Genomic DNA, 7,232 nt, shown 5'->3' with positions numbered 1-7,232 from the left:
TTCCCTAGTTGAGTCGTGAAAGGTCTGCAAGAAAACCGCCAAGCTCAGTGAGCACCCAGGACCCCACAGCTACAGATATTCTAACAGGATACCAGAATGACAAGAGTTGGAAGGGACCTTGGAGGTCTTCTAGTCCAACCCTTGCCAATGGCAGGAAACCCTACGGTTGTCCAGTCTCTTTTCTGAAATGCCTCCAGTGATGGAGCACCCACTGGTTAACTGTCCTCACTGTCATGAAATTTCCCCTTAGTTCCAGGTTGCTTCTCTCCTTGACTGGTTTCCATCCGTCGCTTCTTGTGTTGCCTTGAGGTGCTGTCGAGAATAGCTTGACTCCCTCTTCTTTGGGGCAGCCCCTCAAATATTAGAAGACTGCTATCATGTCACACTTAGTCCATCTTTGCATTAAACTAGCCATTCCCAATTCCTGCACCGTTCTTTGTATGTTTTAGCCTTCCTTCCAGGAGTCTCAACATCTTTTTACAATAAGACCAAGTGTGGTCTTATAAAGCGGTAATTCACTTCGATAGGTACGAATTACAGTTGGCCAGAGAATCCAGATTCTGAGAAAGCCACTCCTTGGAAAAAAAGAGCAATAAGATAGTGGAGATCTGCCTTGGCAATATCTCCCACCCAGGTCCCCATTTTTTTTCCAGAAAGCCAATCTAAGCAAGCAGAGATAAGTCCTACCATAGCGTGGCTTTTGTCCACTTTTTTTTTTCCTTTTTTTCATCCTGTCTCCGTCTGTTCCAGCAGCTGATGTATCTCAATGACTTTTATCTCGGCCTTAAATAAATCCACTTCAAACTTCAGGCCTTAATCCTGGAGTGTTCGTGGCTTGGTCTGAGATCAGCTGTTTCAGAAATGACTTGTTATCGCTTTGCTAATTTGGGCTTCTGAACAGCAGAGGCTACTGTTGGAGGAGGGGGAGGAGGGGAGGGGGAGGGGGGAGGAGGAAGAGGAGGGGGAAAGAAAGAAGAGTGAAGGGGAAGGGAGGAGGAGGAAGAGAAGGAGGAGGAGGAGGAAGAGGAGGAAAAGGAGGGGGAGGGGGAGGGGGAGGAGAGAGGAGGGGGGAGGGGAGGAGGAGGAGGAGGGGGAAAGAAAGAAGAGTGAAGGGGAAGGGAGGAGGAGGAGAGAAGGAGGAGGAGGAAGAGGAGGAGGAGGAAGAGAAGAAGGAGGAAGAGGAGGAGGAGGAGAAGGAAGAGAAGGAGGAGAAAAAGGAGAGAAGGAGAGGAAGAGGAAGAAGAGGAGAAGGAAAAGGAGGGGGAGGAGGAGGGGAGGAGGAGGAGAAGGAGAGAAGGAGAGGAAGAGGAGGAAGGAAGAAGGAAAAGGAAAAGGAGGGGGAGGAGGAGGGGAGGAGGAGGAGGAGGAGGAGGAAAGAAGAGTGAAGGGAAGAAAGAGGAGGAGGAGGAAGAGGAGGAGGAGGAGGAAGAGAAGGAGGAGGAAGAGGAGGAGAAGGAAGAGAAGGAGGAGAAAAAGGAGAGAAGGAGAGGAAGAGGAAGAATAGGAGAAGGAAAAGGAGGGGGAGGAGGAGGAAAGAAAGAAGAGTGAAGGGGAAGGAAGAGGAGGAGGAAGAGGAGGAGAAGGAGAGAAGGAGAGGAAGAGGAGGAAGAGAAGAAGGAAAAGGAAAAGGAGGGGAGGAGGAGGGAGGAGGAGGAAAGAAGAGTGAAGGGGAAGAAAGAGGAGGAGGAGGAAGAGGAGGAAGAGGAGGAGGAGGAAGAGGAGTAGAAGGAGAGAAGGAGAGGGAGAAGGAAAAGGAGGAGAGGAGGAGGAAAGAAAGAAGAGTGAAGGGGAAGGAAGAGAAGGAGGAGGAAGAGGAGGAGAAGGAGAAGAAGAGGAGGAAGAGAAGAAGGAAAAGGAAAAGGAGGGGGAGGAGGAGGGGAGGAGGAGGAAGAAGAGTGAAGGGGAAGGAAGAGGAGGAGGAGGAAGAGGAGGAAGAGTAGGAGGAGGAGGAAGAGGAGGAGAAGGAGAGGACAGGAAGAGGAAGAGAAGGAAAAGGAGGGGGAGGGGAGGAAGAAAGAAAGAAGAGTGAAGGGGGAGGAGGAGGAGGAGAAAAGAGAAAAGAAAGGGAAAGAGAAGAGGAGGAGGAGGAGGAGACTGAGAGCATGAAATGAGGAAGAAGAGGAAGAGGGGGAAAGAAGGAAGAGGGAGAAGGAGGAGAGGAGAAGAAAAGGAGGACCCAGCAGAAGGAACAGGTGTTGTCTGTTAAAAACAGGTTTTTGTTTTTTTTTAAAAAAAGTGGGCCTATCTATTTTTAAAGTCGTCCTTAAAAAGTACTACATCTACACGGAGGAAAGTAAGCAGTGGGGTACCACAAGGTTCCGTCTTAGGCCCAGGACTCTCCAACATCCTCACAAATGACTTAGAGGAAGGAACAGAAAGGAAACTCGTCACATTTGCAGATGACGCCAAACTGGCAGGAGGAGCCGACAGCCCAGAAGACAAAATCAGGGTCCAAAAAGATCTTGACGGACTCGAATACCGGGCCCTACCCAACAAGATGAAATTTAATGTGGAGAAAAGCAGGCAGGAAAAACCAAAGGTTTCGCCTAGTACAGACTAGGAGGTGAAAGCTAGCTGAGAAACAGTCACGGTGAGAGGGACCTTGGAGTCCTAGTAGTGGACGATCGCTTGACCGTGAGCCGGCCTTGTGCAGCAGCAGCCAAAAAAGCTAATACAATCCTGGGCTGTATAAACAGAGGCAGAGAATCAAGATCACACGAAGTATTAGTAAAAAAAAGGTAAAGGTTCCCCCGCACATGCGTGCTAGTCGTTTCCAACTCTAGGGGCCGGTGCTCATCTCCGTTTCACAGCCGAAGAGCCAGCGCTTGTCCGAGGACGTCTCCATGGTCACGTGGCCGGCATGACTAGACACCAAAGGCGCACGGAACGCTGTTACCTTCCCACCGGAGCGGTCCCTATTTTTCTACTTGCATTTTTACGTGCTTTCGAACTGCTAGGTTGGCAGAAGCTGGGACGAGTAACGGGCGCTCACTCTGTTACGCGGCACTCTGGATTCGACCCGCCAAACTGCCGACCTTTTGATCGACAAGCTCAGCGTCCTAACCCACTGAGCCACCGCGTCCCTTATCCTGACTTTAGGTGGGGTATTATTAAACTCCAAGAAGCCTGCTAGGTGGGCAGAAGAAGTATTAGTACTGCTTTATAAAACCCTAGTAGGAGCACACGTGGAACTCTGCAGCCAGTTTTGGTCACCGTATCACAAAAAAGATGTTGAAACTTTGGGAAAAGTGCAAAGAAGATCAACTAAGATGATTAAAGGCCTGGAGACTAAAATATATGAAGAATAGTTGGAGGATTTGGGTTTGGCTACTCTAGAGAAAAGAAGGACTAAGAGAGACGTGATATAGCAGCATTTTAGTATTTGAGGGGCTGCTTCAAAGATGAGGGGATCGACTTATTTTCCAAAGGACCAGAAGGCAGGACAAGAAACAACGGATGGAAACTAATCAAGGAGAGAAGCAACCTGGATCTAAGGAGAAAATTCCTAACAGTGAGGACCATTAACCAGTGGAACAGCTGGCCTCCAGAAGTTGTGAGTGCTTCATCACTGGAGGTTTTTAAAAGACTGGACAGCTACCTATCTGAAATGGTATATGATCTCCTGCAAAACTCAGCCTGACCACTAGAGGGCAGTGTACAGTAGGAAATTCTTGCTCTGTGCTGCCATCTATCGGCCACGTTCAGTTTTATAGTCCAGATATCATAGTCCAGCCCTACTCTCATTTCAATCCACAAACTGCCAATAGCCCCCAGTCTGAATTTAACCTCACAACCAGACACACAAGGACTGCGTTCACACCTCATGCTAAGCCAGAGTGGGATGCCTATTGACTGCCCGAAACCATGCCGTTTTTTGTACTGTGTATGCAATACCTTAGAATACAGAATGAAAGACTTGGAAGGGACCTTGGAGGTCATCTAGTCCAATCCCCTGCTCAAGCAGGAGGCCTCTGACAAGTGGCTGTCCAGTCTCTCTTTTTCTTTTTGTCCCCTGCTTCTTAAACTAAACTAAATTGAATTTAAATTGAAATGAAATTCAATTGTGAAAAAAGTAAGGTTCTGCATTTAGGCAGGAAAAATCAAATGCACAGGTATAGTATAGGTGGTACCTTGCTCAATAGTAGTAACTGTGAGAGGGATCTCGGAGTCCTAGTGGACAGTCACTTAAATAGGAGCCAGCCGTGTGCTGCAGCTGCCAAAAAAGCCAACACAATGCTAGGCTGCATTAACAGAGGGATAGAATCAAGATCACGTGCAGTACTAATACCACTTTACAAGGCCTTGGTAAGGCCACACCTGGAATACTGCATCCAGTTTTGGTCACCACGATGTAAAAAAGATGTCGAGACTCTAGAAAGAGGGAAGAGAAGAGCAACAAAGATGATTGGGGGACTGGAGGCTAAAAGATATAGGGAACGGTTGGTGGAATTGGGTATGTGTAGTTTAATGAAAAGAAGGACTAGGGGTGACATGATAGCAGTGGCCCAATATTTGAGGGGCTGCCACAAAGTGGGGTCCAGCTATTCTCCAAAGCACCTCAGAGCAGGACAAGAAGCAACAAATGGAAACCAGTCAAGGAGAGAAGCAACCTGGAACTAAGGAGAAACTTCCTGACAGTCAGAACAATTAACCAGTGAAACCACCTGCCTCCGGAAGCGGCGAATGCTCCAACACTGGAGTTTTTTAAGAAGAGACTGGCCAGCCATTTGCCTGAAATGGTATAGGGTTTCCTGCCTTAGCAGGGGGTTGGACTAGATGACCTCCAAGGTCCCTTCCAAATTATTATTATTATTATTATTATTATTATTATTATTATTATTATTATTATTATTATTATTATTATACATGTAAGTTTAAATGTCTTACGTTAGATGATGGTTTAGCTCTGGGTGTGAATCCAGCTGGTAATTTTTTCTTCTTCAGAGGTTTCCCAAAAAAAAAGGTGGTTATTAAAAGGACAAGTTGTTGTGACTTTGTGCTTTCCTGTTACATTATCATGCATTTTTGCAAGGCATTTTTTTTGTATGCATGCAAGCCCACAGGAGTGGGGCTGGGGGCTGGGGAAGGTGGACTGGAGATTAAACAAAGAAAGGGACTTTGCAAGCAGACGTGCAAATCCACAGTCTGCTCCCCCAGGCCCTGTTTACATAGGATCAAGCCCACTTCTCCTCTTTTCAAAGAATTAAGGAATGCTTTGTCTTAATTTGGGTTTTTGGTTTTTTTTTTGACATAGCAATGTGATCTCTTTTGGCAAGAAAGGTGATGGGCCGAAAATAGACCGGGAGTGGGGGGGGGGAGAGATCCATGGAGGTGATCTGTTTCTCTTGCAAGGGGATCTATAACCACTGCTTTTAGTCAAATAAAGTGAACTTCAGGAAAAGCGAAATATCCCAGAATAATCTTGCATAAATTTGTTTAGTTTAAGAAGCTTAAGCCGCAAGCAGAATCTTTCATTTTAAATTCTTTTTTTTTTAAAAAAAATATGGCTTCCGTTCCTAACTTGTCAGTGCTGTGTAGATCGTGGACCTTTGTAAAAATTACCATAGAAGGACAGAGTTGGAAGGGACCTCGGAGGTCATCTAGTCCAACCCCCTGCTCAAGCAGGAGATCCGACCTATACCGTTTCAAACAGGCGGCTGGCCAGTCTTTTCTTAAAAACCTCCACAACTCCTGGATAAGCCCTGCTGAATTCTCTAGAGGCCGACCAAGATTTGGATAATAAAAGAAAGATTTCCCCCCACCACCACCGCTTTTCAACAGGGAGAAAGTACATACCCCGTGGCTTAAAGCGTGGAGTCTTTGCAGAACCTTTGCACAATGTTTACGTAGCCCTTTGCTTATCTTCACCAGGGGAAATCTAAGAAGATCAAAGAGTCTAATCCAGCTTTTCCCCCCCTCCAAGGGGCAGACCAGATGTTTAAAACCCCAAATTTAAGCACCAGGAGTTAAGCTTTCTTCCTTTCTAGCCCCCCCCACCCCACCCCCAACACAAGCTGCAGATTTTTCCCAAGAATGGGTGTTATTCAGATACAAATCAACGGTTCAGATTGTCTGGCTTGAAAAGTTGTCGGAGTCACCTAGAAGAAAAACCTGTTTGGTTCACCCAGTCACAGAACCAGTCGGCTGGCCCGGCCCGGGAATGGAAACACACATCTGTCTTCTTCTGCATTTATAACTGTTAGTCACTGGCGATGAAATGCATAAGTAGGCATTAAAAATGTATTTTTCCCTCCCTGGAGTCCCTGCTTTTTTTGCAGAAATGTTGCTATATATGTCCACCTCTCCTAAATTCCTGAGTTCCTTCAGTCCTGCCTTCTACTGCTTTCTCAAGGGATGAGCAAACCCCTGCTTTTTATTTTACTTATTAACAACAACAATAATGATAATAATAATAATGATGATGATAATAATAATAATAATAATAATAATAATAATAATAATAATAATAATAATAATAATAATAATAATGTGGTGATACCCATTGTCATCGGGACACTGGGAACTATGTCCAAAAACTTTGCAAAACACATCAAGAAATTGCAGCTTCCTGCAATCACTCCAGCAAAGCTACAAAAAAAAACTGCACTACTCGGAACATCTTACATTTTAAGGAGGTACCTGGTTGATAGCTAGGATACTGGCAGCAGCCCGTGTCAACCATTAGTGCCAGTCAGTTTGAGTGTTCAGTTGACTGAGTTTCATGTTTTATGAATAAAAGTTTTAAATAAAGTTGGAAGGGACCTTGGAGATCGATAGGTAGACAAAAATGCCCAATCCAGTCTGAACATCTGGCTGACTGTGCGATGATCAGAATAATAAAGTTGCAAGGGACCTTGGAGGTCATCTAGTCCAACCCCTGCTCAGGCAGGAAACACCATTTCAGACAAATGGATGTCCAATCTCTTCTTAAAAACGTCTTAAAAACCTTTTTATTGAATGATCAACCACTAAATTTAGCAATCGGAATACGAAGCTCTCACGGAGCTTCGCATTCTGCAGCGTAAATCACGTCCTATGTACACGGGTCGCTCTTGACTTACGACCACAACGTGTGACCAAAATTTATGTTGCTAAGCGAGACAGTCATTCAGGGAGTTTTGGCCCCAGTCTGCGACCCTTTCTTGCCACGGTCGTTAAGTGAATCAATGCAGTTGTGTAGTCACACGGTCGTTAAGCGAATCTGGCTTCCGGCATTGACTTTGTGCATCAGA

This window comes from Vipera ursinii, assembly GCF_947247035.1.
Source record: "Vipera ursinii genome assembly, chromosome: 4".
In the NCBI taxonomy this organism is placed as follows: domain Eukaryota; kingdom Metazoa; phylum Chordata; class Lepidosauria; order Squamata; family Viperidae; genus Vipera; species Vipera ursinii.
The sequence above is the reverse complement of the archived record's forward strand: the minus strand, read 5'-3'. Positions refer to the sequence as shown.